The following is a 21,530-nucleotide window of genomic DNA, read 5'->3' on the forward strand; positions in this document are numbered from 1 at the left end:
TTCGGCCTAAGGAAAAAATGAAAAGGCTGGCTGGGCCTGGCCCATGTAGGAGAGAAGAAAAACTAAAGTGAGGGGGCGCCCGATGCCACTATGCAGCGCACGTCAGCGACAAATAATTATGGGTTGCATGTACAGTTTTTTTAAATAGAAACATAAAGGGAAACTGAAAAACGAAAATAAAATAAAAATTTTATATAGGCATATTATATATCAAAAATTTTAGAAAAAGATTTTCTACGACATGAACATTTTTCTAACGTCAAATAAAATCCGCAGAAATTCTAATAATTCAAATAGTGCTTCTGCTCTAATAAAATCCAATAAAAATCATTTTAAAATACAAAAATAATTTCAAAATTATTTATCTCCAATTTTCTGATGTAGGGAATCATTTTACCCTAATTTTTGTATATTTTATTTTTGGAGAAAATAATTTGAATATAACCCAAATAACTTCAAATTGAAAATAATTTCCAAAAGGACTTTGAATTTGATCATTTTAAACTCCCAACTCATATTTCATATGTTTTGAAGAAGTAATTTTATCTTCACTCGTGAAAATCATTGAGTTTCTTAAAGTTTCTGAATTGGAAAATATTTCCAAATGGAATTCAAATATTTCAAAAACCCTTTTCATTTATTTAAATGGAAGAAGTCATGTCATCTTCTCTCCAAGGTTTTATGATGAAAAGAATTTGAATTCACGGAGATCATAAATGCAAAAATGAAAGTTTGGGAAAGTACTTTTATTCCCTCTCATTTAACTTTCAAAAAGGTTTCGAATTCACTCACTTTCAGTCAATCAATCACTCAACAATCAAACAAACAATCAAATCTATCTATTTATTATAACATTCCAAAATTTAGAATTTTGGGATGTTACAAACCTACCACCCTTAAAATGAATCTCGTCCTCGAGATTCAGAGAGGCTAGAAAGAAATAGGTTGGGTTTGGGGGTCTTCTCGAAATCCATCGATCATCACAGGGGGTCTGGGGTGCTACCACCCTTAGAAACATGGTTATTGTTCCATGTAAACTCATTTACTCCTCCTTATTCTTGATGGGGCCGTCTTCTCAAATTCTCAGGAAAATTCCTTCTCTGGGCTCTTCCGGTAATGGCATAACCTTTACCGCAATTCTTCTATCCTTTCATCTTGGTAAGGTTCTTCCATGACTGGGTCTTCTTAGCTGACGGGTCTGGCGCCAAAACTAAACAACTATCGATATCTCATGGTGGTCATCAATTCATGGTTTCTCCTGCAAGGAAGGGGCCTGGTTGATCCTCACGGTATAACCTACGGTTGGCAAAAGCTTCCTTGTACTAGGGAAAAATTGCTATACCATTCTAAGGTTTAATCAAGGTTTTGATCGTCATCTCTATACTATAGGTAAGTCACTCAGATTTACCATCCCATATAGCAAGGCGAATAATAAGAGTAAGTCGGTATGGTGATCAATCCATCCCGCACCCAAATCATTACCTTGTATATGGTTTAGTGAATCTAGCATTCTAACACTTGGTCATCCTCACAAGCATTGCAGAATTTCTCTTGTCGACGAACTGGGTTCGGATAAATCCATGGATTCTGCAAGCCAAACAATCATTTATAGTTCCTTCACCACTCTCAGGTTTTGCGTTACTCCTATGAAATCATCGGCGGGTAAGGTCGTAATCTCTTCCAGGGTTTTTCCTTCAGCAAGAGTGTGCTTGCTTCTTGGCAGGTCCGGGGGCATGTGGGTTATGGCCCATCTCATCACTTGTAAACCTTGAACTCATCCTCGGGGCAACTGATCGTTATTCCAACATCCAACTTCCAGCTTCCTAGCATACTTAAAATCCTTCCAATTGTATTGTCTCCCTTCCTTCTATTTGTACAAGACTAAGACGTGCTTACTCAAACTCATCATGGAGTTGCAATTGCTCCATATTTCCAACATCATACCTCCTTTATCCAATAGTACTTCATCTCTTCATACTCTTGGGGATATCCCACATACCGAGATAAAACTTATACTTATGAAGTCCACTCCGTGGTACATCATTATCCTTGCCAGGGGTCAAATCTCCTCACAGGGTACTACCACCCTTAAATGTTCCAACCATCCATAGACCATATTTCTCATATCCTCGAAAATGGTCAAACTCTTGCTTCATAGGGTAAAATCCAATCAGTACCAACGAGGCTAACTTAATTGATTCTCCAATGATTACAATCTCCTGCTTTTCCATTACATGCCTCAACTCAACACCTCAATACAAAAGAGTTGTTTCCACCACTTCTACTACTACATTTCTTTCTTGCAAACTCAACTATTTAGCTCAAGGCTCCTTCTCTTTGGGACAATCTCTGGCAGAGTGCCCTGCTTCATTACAGCAGAAACATATTACTTCTGACAAGTCTCGAGGTTTCCTTTTTGGGCAACGGCCGAGGTAGTGCCCTGACTCCTTGATCACATCAGGCACAACGGTGTCTGGCTCCTTCTCCCATACAAAGCTTCAAAAGGGGCCATCTTCAAACTGGCTTGGTAACTGTTGTTGTATGAGAACACCGTGTAAGGTAGATTATCATCCCTACTAGATCCATAATTTAGCGCACACGCTCTCAGCATGTCCTCCAGAATCTGATTGACTCTCTCGGTCTGTCCATCTGTCTGTGGATGAAAGGTTGTACTGAACTCTAGCCTAGTACCCAAAGTCTGGTGCAAATGATTCCAAAACTTGGAGATAAACTGTGTTCCTCTATCTGATACGATGGTCCTCGGAACTCCATGCAGACATACGATCTTGGTCATATATATCTTGGCCAACTTCGCACTTGTATAGGTGGTTTTCACTGGGATAAAGTGAGCCACTTTGGTCAAGCGAATCAGCTACTACCTAGATAGAATCATATCCCGATCGGGTTCTGGGAAATCCGGTAATGAAATCCATGACAAGCTTATCCCACTTCCATTCGAGTATCGACATACGCTGTAGTAATTCTGCTGGCTTTTGATGCTCTACCTTTACTCTCTGGCATACATCACCTACGACTACATACTCCGCAATATCCTTATTCATAACAGTCCACCAGAAACGCTCCTTCAAATCCAAATACATCTTGGTGTTTCTAGGGCGAATCGAGTATGGTGAGTCATGAGCCTCCTGAAGTATTAACTTCCTGATCTTTGCATTATTGGGCACATATACACGGTCCTCGAACCATAAGGTGTCGTGCTCATCCTTTTGAAAACCTTTGGCCTTTCCTTTGCTCATCCCCTCTTTTACCTCAGCAATCTCTTTGTCATCCTTCTGAGCTTCACGGATCTTTCCCAACAATGTAGACTGAACTTCCATTGCTGCAACGAAACCTTTGGGAACAATCTCCAACCGAAGTTCCTTGAGATCCTCAGCTAACTCCTTTGGTAATCCTCCGATTATGAGGGTATTCGTCCTTGTTTTCTTTATAGTTGTGTCCTATTTGTTCACAAAGCTTGTATGCACAAGGTTTCTTCATATCCTTTCCATAAGGCCTCAATTTCTGGGACACAAGCCAAGACTTTAACAAAGTCCACTTAAATTCCTTCCAAGTGGTTACTCCTTGCCATCCATTGATGGTTTGGTACATCCTCTACCAGGTAGTGGCACCTCTTTCAAAGCACTCAAGAGCATGATGGGCCATATCCTTCCCAGTTATAGTGTTATTCTCCATATGATCCTCCATGTTCTGAATCCATCGGTCTGTCTCCAATTGACTCATCGGTCCAGAAAATATGGTTTCATCTCCATTCATCCTCTATTGGGTCTAGGGGTTTGGGGTGGGGTAAGAGAGATAGAGAGGGATACACACAATACAAACAAAAGTTTTGAAAAGACAGATTTTTATTGTGGCTGTTGGAAAAACATCAAACAAATGACAGCTCACAATAGTCGCATCTAACTTAGGGATATAACTGGGGTTTGGTCTTCTAAAAGTCAACATCGCCAAACTCTTCAAGTCTTGTTCATGTCTCCGATGGCTTCTTCCAATCGTGCTTGTCTTTCACAAGTTTTTTTTGCCAGATCATCTCTATTGACGCGAAGTCTCTCATGACGTCATTTAATATTTCTGGAGTTGCATTCCAAACTTCTGGGTTTCAACATCCTTGGCATGAACCATGGTCCTACTATCCTTCAGTTCCTGACGAATCTCATGTATCTCAAGGTTTTATTCCGCTAGCTTGGCTACTTCAGCTTCTTGCTCCTAAGTTCTTCACGAAATGCTTTCTCGTCAAATACGGCTTCCTGCAGGTCCATCTTAAGATCCTTGATGTAATACTCCAGATCCTGGTGATACACCAGCTAAGATTAAAACTTCCCCTCTTGCTGATAGGTGCTCCATGATCCTTCTACCATCCAATCCTTCCAAAGAAATGCATGCTTAACTCGGCACGGTGATAATAGCATAAGCGACGATAACTCCATGGTTAGCCGTGTCTATGCCCATGTTACTGCCATGAGCTTTCATTCCATAATTGATATCTCCTGGCTTGGGGTTTTATTTACAAAAACTTTGAGTTCTAATGCTCCATGTTCCGGTCTTTCTCCGACACACCTTGATCTCGGGTATTGACAGTTCCCATAGTCTGCCAAGTTCCACAAGGGTAGTCTTCCTAGTCATACTAATCGGGAAATTCTTCAAAGTCTTTAGATTCTCCTAGTCTTCAGAGTCTTCAACAGTTGTAGTTTCCATTATCATAATGTATGGTAAAATCATCTTCATTCTGAATGGTCTCGGTTGTCCGATATCTTATACTTCTTGGAGTGGTCTCATCAGTCGAATCTTCGTGTGGTCAAAAGGGAAAAGGGGGTATGGTATCACTAAAAGGGGATATTTTAATAATCTCAGAAGATAAGAGAGATAAAAGATCTTTTTGAAAGGGAAATTTGTAGAGAAAAAATCTTTGCTATGGGCTTGCCAGTTTCTAGGGGTCACGTCCTACAGTCAACATGTGCTCTGATACCATCTTGTAGCGACCCGACCTCAGACGGTCAAGTCTCTGTGCTTAAGTGTTATCCCTGGATCGGTATGCTGACACACACAGTACTCGAGGATTTATAACAGAGGTAAATCACATGTATAAAGTAACGTTAATACTATTACCTCAATCCAAATAGCGGAAGTAACAAGGTTGTGGATTCCCATCAACACCAGCGGCAAAGTTGAGTGTAGAAATTGTAACCCTAACGTATCACTTACTCGTCGTAAGATTCCTGCAACATGAGACGTTGCAGCCACAAAGGGTCAGTACATTGAATGTACTGGCAAATTCACACCATAGGATAATGATGAATAATAACTATCACTACATGCATATATGGCTAGTGGAGGCTGTAGGGTTAATATGTTTTGCGAAAAGCCAATTTTTCCCTACTGCAAAAGAATAAATTTTATTTAACTACAAAGTTTGTTGAAAACATTGAGAAGGTAAACCCCCTCTCAATCCCAATTAAAAATAATCATTAACAACCCAACAAATTAATTATAGAGTGATGAGATCAACATGATAATCCAAGAACCAGATACTCAAGATTGTCCATAACAAGGGACACGGCTAATCATGATTAGTTTGTACACTCTGCAGAGGTTTGCGCACTTTTCCCCACAAGACTCGATCTCCTCCGTTGGGATTCTCGCACTACATGGTGTTTGAGAAACGGATGACCGAGACATAGTCTTTCAGAAGCGCTAGCACCTTACGATCGGGTAGACCGTTACACCTACTTTCCCCTACATCTACTAGTCTACCACTGTAAGAGTTCGCACGACTTAGTCAACTATGCTAGAGCCCATAGTAGCTTGTGGCTGCACACGGAAGTTTCTAGCGTGAATAATCTCATGATCCCTTTGAGCCTGGGTGGCGATCCATAAAGAAAAACAGGCAATCACTGGAATACCCAGGTGCCTTAATCCACCCAGATGTGTATTAAAGTTGCCACCTTAAGTTTAACCATTAATTAACAATCTCACATCTGTCATAGAATACACTCAAACCCAATCCACATCTACGAGCATAGCATGGCAATATAAGCATAACGTAATAGTAACTCCCAAGGTTTGAATGCAGGGCAATAGGTTCCTACCTTATCAAGTACTTCCCAATACCCACATGTTATCAATCCTACTCATGCAATGTTTGAGGGTGAAACTAATGCATAAAAACTGGGTATGAAAGGGATATGATCAAAGTGTGAACTTGCCTGTACTGTTGATGAAGATGATTCACACTCAAAACTCTTGATAGTTCTACTCGTCGCACTTCGGTCAATCTATCGTAAGCAAGCAATAGTAACCACATATAAGCAATCAAACAAAAGAATCAAAGAAAAGATCATGGAAAACAAGAAGATAACTCTTGCAACATAAAATAGTTTCTAACAGTACCAAAATTAGGTGGATTTGGCCTTATCAGAAAGTTTAGGTCAAGAGCTTCGCTTTGCAAAAAGAATCAACTCAAACGGAGTTACGGAACTCAAGTTATGAACAAAAGAAGTTTGAATATGAATCTGAACAAATTTCGAAATTTGAAAATTTCAAAAAGTTGACATGACAGGTTAACTGGATAGGTGAAAACAAGACCGAACTATAGGCGTTGGTTTCATCTAATTTGGATGAACGAGTAAAAAGTTATGACTATTTGAAAAAAATCAGGGCCAAGCTGTTTTACAGAAGTAAAATAACTACGACTGAGAAAATTCTATGTCTAATGTATAAATAGAGAGACTAATTGATAATCTAATTATTCTACCGTAGTAGTCTATACCTTTATAAGGTAGAGAAAAAAAAGACTTTGAAGAGAGGAGACAATTTCTAAAAGTCCCGCCGGAGAAAAGAAATAATTTTTCTTTAGTGAATCTAGTCAAACCAAAATATTGATTTAATCCGAATCGGATGATTTTTGAAGGCTCTATGGGTCTATATTTATTGGTGGAAGAAAGGCTTAGAGGTCAAAGACTAGGCAATGTGGGACTAAACATAGATGAAAAGAAAAGAAACGAAGAAGAAAAGAGGCGGCTTGCATGGGCCTAAAGGCCTTCGGCCGGCCGCGCGCGCACGCTGCCGCTGCAGCTTTTTTTTGAAACAAAATTCGGCCTAAGAAAAAAAATGAAAAGGCTGGCTGGGCCTGGCCCATGTAGGAGAGAAGAAAAACTAAAGTGAGGGGGCACCCGATGCCACTATGCAGCGCACGTGGGCGACAAATAATTATGGGCCGCATGTACAATTTTTTTAAATAGAAACAGAAAGGGAAACTGAAAAACGAAAATAAAACAAAAATTTTATATAGGCATATTATATATCAAAATTTTCAGAAAAATATTTTTTACAAGATGAACATTTTTGTAACGTCAAATAAAATCCGCAGAAATTCAAATAATTCAAATAGTGCTTTTGCTCTAATAAAATCCAATAAAAATCATTTTTTAAATACCAAAATAATTTCAAATTTTTTTATCTCCAATTTTCTGATGTAGGGAATCATTTTACTCTAATTTCTGTATATTTTATTTTTGGATAAAAATAATTTGAATACAACCCAAATAACTTCAAATTGAAAATAATTTCCAAAAGGACTTTGAATTCGATCCTTTTAAACTTCCAACTCATATTTCATATGTTTTGAAGAAGTCATTTTATCTTCGCTCAGGAAAATCATTGAGTTGCTTAAAGTTTCTGAATTGGAAAATATTTCCAAATGGAATTCAAATATTTCAAAAACCCTTTTCATTTATTTAAATGGAAAAATTTATGTCATCTTCTCTCGAGGGTTTTATGATGAAAATAATTTGAATTCACGAAGATCATAAATGCAAAAATGAAAGTTTGGGAAAGTCCTTTATTCCCTCTCATTTAACTTTCAAAAAGGTTTCGAATTCACTTACTTTCAGTCAATCAATCACTCAACAATCTAACAAACAATCAAATCTATCTATTTATTATAACATTCCAAAATTTAGAATTTTGGGCTGTTACATGCAACAACAAAGTAGAGGACGTCTAACTTGTTTTTGCAGGGCATGTTGTGATGTGATATGGTCAAGACATGATGCTAAATTTTATTGTAAGAGATGATCATTTTTTGTAACAGAATTATCGGCAACTGGCAGGAGCCATATGGTTGTCGCTTTATTGTATGAAATGTAATCGCCATGTAATTGCTTTACTTTATCACTAAGCGGTAGCGATAGTCGTAGAAGCAATAGTTGGCAAGAAGACAACGATGCTTCGATGGAGATCAAGGTGTCAAGCCGGTGATGATGGTGATCATGACAATGCTTTGGAGATGGAGATCAAAGGCACAAGATGATGATGGCCATATCATATCACTTATATTGATTGCATGTGGTGTTTATCCTTTATGCATCTTATTCTGCTTAGTTCGGCGGTAGCATTATAAGATGATCTCTCACTAAATTTCAAGGTACAAGCCCTGAGTATGCACCGTTGCTACAGTTCGTCGTGCTGAGACACCACATGATGATCGGGTGTGATAAGCTCTACATTCACATACAATGGGTGCAAGCCAGTTTTGCACACGCAGAATACTCAGGTTAAACTTGATGAGCCTAGCATATGCACATATGGCCTCAGAACACAGAGACCGAAAGGTCGAGCGTGAATCATATAGTAGATATGATCAACATAGTGATGTTCACCATTGAAAACTACTCCATCTCATGTGATGATCGGACATGGTTTAGTTGATATGGATCACGTGATCACTTAGATAATTAGAGAGATGTCTATCTGAGTGGGAGTTCTTAAGTAATTTGATTAATTGAACTTTAATTTATCATGAACTTAGTACCTGATAGTATTTTGCATGCCTATGTTGTTGTGGATAGATGGCACGTGCTGTTGTTCCGTTGAATTTTAATGCATTCCTAGAGAAAGCTAAGTTGAAAGATGATGGTAGCAACTACACGGACTGGGTCCGTAACTTGAGGATTATCCTCATTACTGCATAGAAGAATTACATCCTGGGAGCACCGCTAGGTGACAAACCTGCTGCAGGAGCAACGCCAGATGTGGTGAACACCTGGCAGAGCAAAGCTGATGACTACTCGATAGTTCAGTGTGCCATGCTTTACGGCTTAGAACCGGGACTTCAAAGACGTTTTCAACATCATGGAGCATATGAGATGTTCCAGGAGTTGAAGTTAATATTTCAAGCAAATGCCCGAATTGAGAGATATGAAGTCTCCAATAAGTTCTACAGCTGCAAAATGGAGGAGAATAGTTCTGTCAGTGAACATATACTCAGAATGTCTGGGTACCACAACCACTTGGCTCAGCTAGGAGTTAATCTTCCTGATGATAGTGTCATTGACAGAGTTCTTCAATCACTGTCACCAAGCTACAAGAGCTTCATGATGAACTATAATAAGCAAGGGATGGATAAGACTATTCCCGAGCTCTTTGCAATGCTAAAGGCTGCGAAGGTAGAAATCAAGAAGGAGCATCAAGTGTTGACGGTCAACAAAACCACTAGTTTCAAGAAAAGGGGTAAAGGGAAGAAGGGGAACTTCAAGGAGAACAGCAAGCCAGTTGCTGCTCAAGTGAAGAAACCCAAGTTTGGACCTAAGCCTGAAACTGAGTGCTTCTACTGCAAAGGGACTGGTCACTGGAAGCGGAACTGCCCCAAGTATTTGGCAGAGAAGAAGGAGGGCAAAGTGAAAGGTATATTTGATATACATGTTATTGATGTGTACCTTACTAATGCTCGCTGTAGCGCCTGGGTATTTGATACTGGTTCTGTTGCTAATATTTGCAACTCGAAACAGGGGCTACGGATTAAGCGAAGATTGGTTAAGGACGAGGTGACGATGCGCGTGGGAAATGGTTCCTAAGTCGATGTGATCGCCGTCGGCACGCTACCTCTACATCTACCTTCGGGATTAGTTTTAGACCTAAATAATTGTTATTTGGTGCCAACGTTGAGCATGAACATTATATCTGGATCTTGTTTGATGCGAGATGGTTATTCATTTAAATCAGAGAATAATGGTTGTTCTATTTATATGAGTAATATATTTTATGTTCATGCACCCTTGATGAGTGGTCTATTTTTACTAAATCTTGATAGTAGTGATACACATGTTCATAGTATTGAAGCCAAAAGATGCAGAGTTGATAATGATAGTGCAACTTGTTTGTGGCACTGCCGTTTGGGTCATATCGGTGTAAAGCACATGAAGAAAGTCCATTCTGATGGACTTCTGGAATCACTTGATTATGAATCACTTGGTACTTGCGAACCATGCCTCATGGGCAAGATGACTAAAACTCCGTTCTTTGGAACAATGGAGCGAGCAACAGAGTTATTGGAAATCATACATACTGATGTATGTGGTCCAATGAACATTGAGGTTCATGGCGGATATCATTATATTCTTACCTTCACAGATGATTTGAGCAGATATGGGTATATCTACTTTTTGAAACATAAGTCTGAAACATTTGAAAAGTTCAAAGAATTTCAGAGTGAAGTGGAAAATCATCATAACAAGAAAATCAAGTTTCTACAATCTGACCGTGGAGGTGAATATTTGAGTTATGAGTTTGGTCTTCATTTGAAACGATGCGAAATAGTTTCGCAACTCACGCCACCTGGAACACCACAACGTAATGGTGTGTCCAAATGTCGTAACCGCACTTTATTAGATATGGTGCGATCTATGATGTCTCTCACTGATTTACCGCTATCGTTTTGGGGTTATGCTTTAGAGACGGTTGCATTCTTGTTAAATAGGGCACCATCAAAATCCATTCAGACGACACCTTATGAATTGTGGTTTGGCAAGAAATCCAAGTTATCGTTTTTTAAAGTTTGGGGCTGCGATTCTTATGTGAAAAAGCTTCAACCTGATAAGCTTGAACCCAAATGGGAGAAATGTGTCTTCATAGGATACCCAAAGGAGACTGTTGGGTACACCTTCTATCACAAATCCGAAGGCAAAATATTCGTTGCTAAGAATAGATCCTTTCTAGAGAAGGAGTTTCTCTTGAAAGAAGCGAGTGGGAGAAAAGTAGAACTTGATGAGGTAATTGTACCTTCTCCCTTATTGGAAAGTAGTTCATCACTGAAATCAGTTCCAGTGATTCCTACACCAGTAAGTGAGGAAGCTAATGATGATGATCATGAAGCTTCTATAAGATCCGCACCAGAGTGGTACGGTAATCCTGTTCTGGAGGTCATGTTACTTGACCATCACGAACCTACGAACTATGAGGAAGCGATGATGAGCACAAATTTCAAAAATGGCTTGAGGCCATGAAATCTAAGATGGGATCCATGTATGAAAACAAAGTGTGGACTTTGGTTGACTTGCCCAATGATCGTCAGGCCATAGAGAATAAATGGATCTTCAAGAAGAAGACTGACTCTGATGATAACGTTACTGTCTACAAAGCTCGACTTGCTGCAAAAGGTTTTCGATAAGTTCAAGGAGTTGACTATGATGAGACCTTCTCACCTATAGCGATGCTTAAGTCCGTCCGAATCATGTTAGCAATTGCCATTTTATGATTATGAAATTTGGCAAATGAATGTCAAAACTGCATTCCTTAATGGATATCTTAAAGAAGAGTTGTATATGATGCAACCAGAAGGTTTTGTCGATCCAAAAGGTGCTAACAAAGTGTGCAAGCTCCAGCAATCCATTTATGGACTAGTGCAAGCCTCTCGGAGTTGGAATATACGCTTTGATAGTGTGATCAAAGCATATGGTTTTATACAGACTTTTGGAGAAGCCTGTATTTACAAGAAAGTGAGTGGGAGCTCTGTAGCATTTCTGATATAATATGTAGATGAAATATTGTTGATCGGAAATAATACTGAATTTTTGAATAGCATAAAACGATACTTGAATAAGAATTTTTCAATGAAAGACCTCGGTGAAGCTGCTTATATATTGGGCATCAAGATCTATAGAGATAGATCAAGACGCTTAATTGGACTTTCACAAAGCACATACCGTGATAAAGTTTTGAAGAAGTTCAAAATGGATCAAGCAAAGAAAGGGTTCTTGCCTGTGTTACAAGGTGTGAAGTTGAGTCAGACTCAATGCCCAACCACTGCAGAAGATAGAGAGAAAATGAAAGTCATTCCCTATGCTTCAGCCATAGGTTCTATCATGTATGCAATGCTGTGTACCAGACCTGATGTGTGCCTTGCTATTAGTTTAGTAGGGAGGTACCAAAGTAATCCAAGAGTGGATCACTGGACAGCGGTCAAGAACATCCTAAAATACTTGAAAAGGACTAAGGATATGCTTCTCGTTTATGGAGGTGACAAAGAGCTCGTCGTAAACGGTTATGTTGATGCAAGCTTTAACACTGATCCAAATGACTCTAAGTCACAAACTGGATACGTATTTTTATTAAATGGTGGAGCTGTCAGTTGGTGCAGTTCAAAGAAGAGCGTCGTGGCGGGATCTACGTGTGAAGCAGAGTACATAACTGCTTTGGAAGCAGCAAATAAAGGAGTCTGGATGAAGGAGTTCACATCCGATCTAGGTGTCATACCTAGTGCATCGGGTCCAATGAAAATCTTTTGTGACAATACTGGTGCAATTGCCTTGGCAAAGGAATCCAGATTTCACAAGAGAACCAAGCACATCAAGAGACACTTCAATTCCATCCGCGATCAAGTCAAGGAGGGAGACATAGATATTTACAAGATATGTACGGATCTGAATGTTGCACACCCGTTGACTAAGCCTATCTCACGAGCAAAACATGATCAGCACGAAGACTCCATGGGTGTTAGAATCATTACATTGTAATCTAGATTATTGACTCTGGTGCAAGTTGGAGACTGAAGGAAATATGCCCTAGAGGCAATAATAAAGTTGTTATTTATATTTCCTTATATCATGATAAATTTTTATTATTCATGCTAGAATTGTATTAATCGGAAACTTAGTACATGTGTGAATACATAGACAAACAGAGTGTCACTAGTATGCCTCTACTTGACTAGCTCGTTGAATCAATGATGGTTATGTTTCCTGACCATAGACATGAGTTGTCATTTGATTAACGGGATCACATCATTAGAGAATGATGTGATTGACTTGACCCATCCATTAGCTTAGCACGATGATCGTTTAGTTTGTTGCTATTGCTTTCTCCATAACTTATACATGATCCTATGACTACGAGATCATGCAACTCCCGAATATCGGAGGAACACTTAGTGTGCTATCAAACGTCACAACGTAACTGGGTGACTATAAATATGCTCTACAGGTGTCTCCTATGGTGTTTGTTGAGTTGGCATAGATCGAGATTAGGATTTGTCACTCCGAGTATCGGAGAGGTATCTTTGGGCCTTCTCGGTAATGCACATCACTATAAGCCTTGCAAGCAATGTGACTAATGAGTTAGTTGTGGGATGATGCATTACAGAATGAGTAAAGAGACTTGCCGGTAATGAGATTTAACTAGGTATTGAGATACCGATGACCGAATCTCGGGCAAGTAACATACCGATGACAAAGGGAACAACGTATGTTGTTGTGCGGTTTGACCGATAAAGATCTTCGTAGAATATGTAGGAACAAATATGAGCATTCAGGTTCCGCTATTGGTTATTGACCGGAGATGAGTCTTGGTCATGTCTACATAGTTCTTGAACCCATAGGGTCCGGACGCTTAACGTTCGGTGATGATCGGTATTATGAGTTTATGTGTTTTGATGTACTGAAGGTAGTTAGGAGTCCCCGATATGATCACGAACATGATGAGGAGTCTCGAAATGGTCGAGACATAAAGATCGATATATTGGAAGCCTATGTTTGGACATCGAAATGGTTCCGGATTAGTTCGGGCATTTTCCGGAGTACCGGGAGGTTACCTGAACCCCCCGGGGAGTATATGGGCCTTATTGGGCCTTAGTGGAATAGAGGAGAGGAAGGGAAAAGGTGGGAGGCGCACCCCCTAGCCCAATCCAAATTGGGTGGCGGCCGGCCCCCCTTTTCCTTCCCTCTCTCCTCCCCTTCCTTCTCTCCTACTCCTACTACTTGGAAGGGGGAAATCCTACTCCCGATGGGAGTAGGACTCCCCTAGGGCGCACCATAGAGGGCCGGCCCTCCTCCCTCCTCCACTCCTTTATATACGGGGAAGGGGGGCACCCCATAGAGACACAAGTTGATCATTTTCTTAGCAGTGTGCGGTGCCCCCCTCCACCATAATCCACCTCGGTTATATCGTCGTAGTGCTTAGGCGAAGCCCTATGCCGGTAGCTTCATCATCACCATCATCACGCCGTCGTGCTGACGAAACTCTCCCTCGACACTCAGCTGGCTCGAGAGTTCGTGGGACGTCACCGAGCTGAACATGTGCAGATCACGGAGGTGCCGTACTTTCGTACTAGGATCGGTCGGATCATGAAGATGTGCGACTACATCAACCGTGTTGTCATAACGCTTCCGCTTATGGTCTACAAGGGTACGTAGACAACACTCTCCCCTCTCGTTGCTATGCATCACCTAGATAGATCTTGCATATGTGTAGGATTTTTTTTGAAATTACTGCGTTCCCCAACACATAACACCAAAGAAACTTCATATTAATAATACTCAATCCAATACAAAGAACTTCAACGAGTGCCCCAAGATTTATGCTGGAGAAACAGAAGACGAGAACATGCATCAAGCCCTATGCATAGATTACCCCAATGTCACCGCGGGAATCCGCAAGTTGAATGCAACAACACATATCAAGTGAATCAATATGATACCCCATTGTCACCACGAGTATTCATATGCAAGACATATATCAAGTGCTCTCAAATCCATAAAAGTATTCAATCCGATAACAACGAAATCTCAAAGGAAAAAAAATTCAATTCATCACAACAAGATAGAGAGGGGAAAACACCATATGATCTGACTATATTAACAAAGCCCGCGATACATCAAGATCGTGTAATATCAAGAACACGAGAGAGAGAGAGAGAGAGAGATTAAACACATAGCTACTGGTACAAACCCTCAGCCCCGAGGGTGGACTACTCCCTCCTCATCGTGGTGGCTGCCAGGATGATGAAGATGGCCACCGGAGATGATTCCCCCCTCCGGCAGGGTGCCGGAAAGGGTCTAGATTGGTTTTCGGTGGCTATAGAGGCCTGCGGTGGTGGAACTTCTGATCTAGGTTAATCCCGAAGGGTTTTGGAATATTTGTGAATTTATCGGGTAAAGAGGGGGTGCAAGAGGCCACTGAGGTGGGCATAAACCACCTGGGCGTGCCTGGACCCCCAGGCGCGCCCTGGTGGGTTGTGCCCCCCTTAGGGCACCCCCAGGTGTTGCTCTGGCCCATTGGTGGTCTTCTGGTCCATAAAAAATCCACAAAAAGTTTCGCGGTGTTTGGACTCCGTTTGATATTAATTTTCTGCAATGTAAAAAACATGCAAAAAACAGCAACTGGCACTTGGCACTATGTCAATAGGTTAGTCCCAAAAAATGATATAAAATGACTATAAAATGATTATAAAACATCCAAGAATGATAATATAACAGCATGGAACAATAAAAAATTATAGATACGTTGGAGACGTATCAGCGAACACGTCTGATCGCGTCCGCGTGAAGGTAATATGCCCTAGAGGCAATAATAAAGTTGTTATTTATATGTCCTTATATCATGATAAATGTTTATTATTCATGCTAGAATTGTATTAACCAGAAACTTGATACATGTGTGGATACATAGACAAAACATAGTGTCCCTAGTAAGCCTCTACTAGACTAGCTCGTTAATCAAAGGTGGTTAAATTTCCTAACCATAGACATGTGTTATCATTTGATGAAAGGGATCACATCATTAGGAGAATGATGTGATGGACATGACCCATCCGTTCGCTTAGCATATTGATCGTTCAGTTTTATTGCTATTGCTTTCTTCATGACATGCATATTCCTTCGACTATGAGATTATGCAGCTCCCGAATACCGGAGGAATACCTTGTGTGCTATAAAACATCACAACGTAACTAGGTGATTATAAAGATGCTCTACAGGTATCTCTGAAGGTGTTTGTTCGGTTGGCATAGATCGAGATTAGGATTTGTCACTCTGAGTATCGGAGAGGTATCTTTGGGCCCTCTCGGTAATACACATCATGATAAGCCTTGCAAGCATTGTGACTAATGAGTTAGTTACGAGATGATGTATTACGGAACGAGTAAAGAGACTTGCTGGCAACGATATTGAACTAGGTATTAAGATACCAACGATCGAATATCGGGCAAGTAACATACCAGTGGCAAAGGGAATAACGTATGTTGTCATTACGGTACGGCCGATAAAGATCTTCGTAGAATATGTGGGAACCAATATGAGCATCCAGGTTCTGTTGTTGGTTATTAACCAGAGATGTGTCTCGGTCATGTCTACATAGTTGTCGAACCCGTAAGGTCCGCACGCTTAACGTTCGATGACGATTTTGTATTATATGAGTTATGTGATTTGGTGACCGGATGTTGTTCGGAGTCCTGGATGAGATCACAGACATGACAAGGAGTCTCAAAATGGTCAAGAGGTAATGATTCATATATTGTACGATGATATTCGGACACCGAAAGTGTTCTGGGGGTACCAGGTACATATCGGGTCACCGTAAGGGGTTCCAGGTACCAGGTACACTACATGGGCCTAATGGGCCAAGAAGGGGATAGACCAGCCCCTAGCACTACAAAAAAAATACACTTCCGTGATGATACATGTTTGTCACAGTAGGTCATGTTTTCTTTCATGCATGTACATACATGATGATTTTATGACAAAATCAAGATAGTCATACATGTGCTATCGTAGAAGTGTTCCATGACATTACCAAAATTATCATCATAGAAGTGTTCACTTCCATGACGATAAATGTCGCGTCATGGAAGTGCTTTCGTCAAGGGTGACCCACACGTGGCATCCATCGTAACGGGTCGCCGTTAAGCTATCGGGTCCGGTTTTGGATCCGATAATCCGCTAACAGCCACGACCAATGCCGATTTTCCACATGGAAAATTCTCATTGGCCAACGGAACCACGTGTCAGCTCCGCGTTGGCACAGGCATCACTCATCCAATGGGCGAGATGCGCCTATGATATGTCGACACATGGACCGGCCCAACAGTGGCCCATTCAGGTTAAAAGGCAGGGTCTGTCAAAATAAGGGGGCCGGCCCATTAGCGGCCTACTTGTCAGGCCCATTCTACATTTGACAATTTTCAGCCCATCGTTAGTTTTAGCCCATTAACGGCCCGCTATGTCTTTGGTCCCAATTGTGGCCCGAGCTTCTTTCGGCCTATTAGCGGCCCATCGTTAGTTCCAGCCCGTTAACGGCTCGGAACGTCTTTTGGCCTTTTCTCGGCCCATTCTGCAGTTGGGCCAAATTTAGCCCGCTGTGACTTTAAGCCTGTACTCGTCCCATTCGGTAAATGGGTCAACTCCTAGCCCATTTTGTCTCTCAGCCTATTAACGGCCTGCACAAAAATTGGGCCTTTGACTTTAGGTCCATTAGGGGCCCATGTTCCGTAGGGCATCATTTCAGCCCAGCGGGACTTTCGGCCTGTTAAAAGCCTAGTTTGCAAATTGGACCTCCTCTGCCCCATAACACTTTCGGCCTCTTACTGGCCCGTAAAGTAAAAGGGCCGAGACAAAATTGACATCTATTTCGGCTTGCTAGAGGCCCGTGGGCCATTTCCATTTATAAGGCCCTATCAAGCTTTTGGCCTGTTAACGGCCTGCTAAGAGCCGTTGTTATGGTGGGCCACATCACTTCGGATCCACTTAATATTATTTTGACCAGCCCAATTAAGGCCTGCTTTGAGTACACATGTTTGTTCATTTGTATGGCGTCCAGGAAATGTTTGGGCGTGTTGGCCCCCGTTTCAACGATATATCATATTCAAGAATTATCCTACTCTATACTATCACCTCTAAAAAACATACACTATACAATAAAAAGACTAAGGCATAGAAACGTAGAATAATCCTACACTATACAATAAAGAAAATACAGCCGAATATACCCACTGGGCATTATAGTTCGGCTCCAGTGATAATAAAGTGTACATAAATAGCAAATTACATACACTGGACAAATAAAGCTCATACATCATGGACAAGCATCAACATAACTTACCATTTGAACTATAATCTCTTCAGAAAATAGGATTGGCCAGATTCAGATAGCACAAATTCCAGTCTGCAAAATCTCCAATTCCTTCGTGGTTACCTCAGTATCTTGTTTCATTTTTTTGACCCCTGCATCTAATACCTGCATGCCCATTCTCAACTTGTTGATTGTACGTTGAGAATCATGTACACATTGTCTTTCCACCTCTAGTTGATGCTCGAGAACATCAGCACATTCCAATTCCAATCCATAATCATTCGGTAACGGCCATGCCGCACTTCTCGCAGATCTTTGTGTTGATGTCACTTCATTCTGAAATGTTTCTACAAGTACACATGACTAGGGCAAAATTATAGTTACAATAGTGAAGCGAGCAAGACAGACTATTTTGAACATGGCAAAACAGGACTAACAATAATGTTACACGTCATGAAGCATAAGCATGTGATATTTTAAAAATTATAAAAATGGTAGTCTGTGCAGCCTGCATATAGAAGTCTCTCTTATCTCACCAGAGGAGCATGATGTTGGGGCCAAATCCAAAACACAGACAAGTTACAAATTTATACAGCACGTTGCGTATAAGTAAGCAAGAAGTTGGCCATTCTGTGGCTCAATTAAAGTCTTAGGGAGCATAATGAACAGCAGAGTGATTCATACAAACCTACTACGGCAAGCAAAGCTATGCAATCATTAGCCTAGTATAAACTAGATTGTGAGCCTCATGCAGTAATAGTTGGTTAATAGACTTCAAAGCTTCAGACACACTTTGCCAGAGTAATTAAGTGGTAAGGCCTTTAATTATGTCAACTAATAGTTATACAAGTACCCAACATCAAGCATCATTGTTTGGGCATCTCATTAACTAAGGACAAATAAAGCAATTGAAAGAGCAAATTAACTATGCCTGAAACAAACAAGGAATTGAACCGTTGAGTTGGATAGAGTGACTTACCTTAACTAGACACTATGTAAAAACTAGGCATACCTTCGAACTAGATCTCCAGGTACTCTTGGAGAGCCTACTTTAGTGTACAGCCAAACCTTTATGTCACCTATGAGTTAGACAATCCCCCACTATAGCAGCCCTTAGTGTTTAAATCGTTGACAAGCTTTGTTAGAGTGTTAGGTCAAGAACAACAAGTAATCAAAGCAAACAGTTCTAGTATGGCTGGCTGGTGCAAAAAAGCAATTGAACAGATGTATCAAGAAAAGAAGCAAAGAAGGAGGCTTAAAGACCATCACTTGACTGACCAGATTTAAGGGGCATTTAAACATCATGTGCAACGTATGAACTAACATAAACATTGCATATTCCAGATTCCAGATTCTACAATGGAATGCACATGTTTTAGGTTATGCCATGTATGATGATGCCTAAATGTACACTATAGCAGGCAAGAGTGATTCATCACTGCACACACAATTGAATTGTAGGTTAAGGGCCAGTTCTATTCCGCCTTTTCAGAGCTTATTGTCAAAATAATCCATAAAAGATGTAAAGAAGTCATTTTTGAGTTATGAGCTTGGGCTTAACTTATTTCGCTTTGGAGGGGGGTGTTTCGGATAGAAGCTCACTAAAAATTGAAGGGAAGGGGAATAGTGAAATGACTCTGTTGTCTGCCTATATTACACTCAAAATGCAATTGCCCTGCTCGCTTGCATCTCCTCTCCCCTTTCCCTCTACCTCGATCCCTTGCTGCAATGCTAGGGTTCCTCTAGTGAGCCGTCGCCACTGATCCCATCTGGCATGGTCCTCGACGATGCTCTGTCCAACTAGGCTACATGGCCGGTGCGTAGGGCCAAATCTCCCCGGCTACTCCTCCCTCTGGCGCCACCCCTCATTCTCATGGTCTCCAGCAGCTACTCCACTATGGTCCGTCCAACACACTACTCCGGTGGGCGCTGCACAACTACGGGTGATGCCACACTACGGTAAAAGGCACCTTCTTCCCCCTCCCCTCCTCCCAAGGCCGTGGCCTTGAGGTGCTGTTGAAGGATGAGCTCATCCAACAAGGTGAGGATCTCCTCTGATTTTTTTCCAAATTTTCATTCTAATCCACTATACGATGAATTGCTATGAGCTGCTTCTGCTGCTGCTGCTATATGATGCATTGCTATGAGCTGCTTCTGCTGCTGCTATATGATGAATTGCTATGAGTTGCTGCTACTATATGATGAATTGCTATGAGGTGCTGCTGGTATATGATGAGTTGCTATAAGCTATTCCTACTACTTCTATATGATGAATTGCTATGAGCTGCTGCTGCTATATGATGAGTTGCTATAAGCTGTTCCTGTTGCTGCTATATGATGAATTGCTATGAGCTGCTTCTGCTGCTACTATATGATGAATTTCTATGAGCTGCTCCTGCTGCTGCTATATGATGAATTGATATGAGCTGCTGCTGGTATATGATGAATTGCACACTGCTGCTGCTGTATGATGAGTTGCCATGAGCTGCTGCTATATGATGCTTTCAGGCGGTGCTGCTATATGATAATAACTAGCCACTTGGATCGTCGAATTTCAATAAATAATTGTTATTCATTTAAATGTGGGTCATGTGTTATTCGTTTAAATTAGGCAATGGGATCTCTATGGAAGATATTGACCAAAGTAGATTGTGGCAAGTAGATGGTATCTTTGTATTTGCATTTTGAACAAATAGTGATGGTCTGTTTTCCTATCATATTAATTACTACAGTGGGTTCAATTTGTGATGTTTGCAAGTCAAATTAATTTTCATATGGGAAGAAAATTGACAAAATATAATGCAATCTAGACTTTTCACTGATCATACCAAAGATAAGCTGAAAAGGAAGGCAATGAAAAGAACTGGTTGGCTTATTACCTTGAGCTTATATTCACATGTGCTTATTTTCTTAGGATAACTCGTAATAACTATCCCTAAGAAACTTGGCCAATAGAACTGACATACAAATAACATGTCACGATGATTGCAATGCAGGAGTGACCTACCATAGCACACTGTATAGGCTCACCGCTGCCTCTCCTTTTTTGTGATGTTCCATGAAATTGCCACATACATCTTGTACTTTTTCATTGTGTAACCCTATCTGCAAGTTGACACGGCTAATTTCATACATCTCTAGATGATAATACATTGCATATCCCTTGAGCATATTTAAACCACCAATTAACGATTGCGTGCGTAGCATAAACTAGCCATGACTTTGTGTGCTAGACTAGCAGACACTATAAGGGAGCCTAATGTAGTGCACTGGAATTCCTACATGCCACCTACGATTTTGTGTAATGTACTACATCTATTCCTAAATATATGTCTTTGTAGAGATTCTAGTATGGACCACATATAGATGTATATAGATGCATTTTCGAGTGTAGATTC

The sequence above is a fragment of the Triticum aestivum genome, chromosome 3A (assembly GCF_018294505.1).
Source record: "Triticum aestivum cultivar Chinese Spring chromosome 3A, IWGSC CS RefSeq v2.1, whole genome shotgun sequence".
In the NCBI taxonomy this organism is placed as follows: Eukaryota; Viridiplantae; Streptophyta; class Magnoliopsida; order Poales; family Poaceae; genus Triticum; species Triticum aestivum.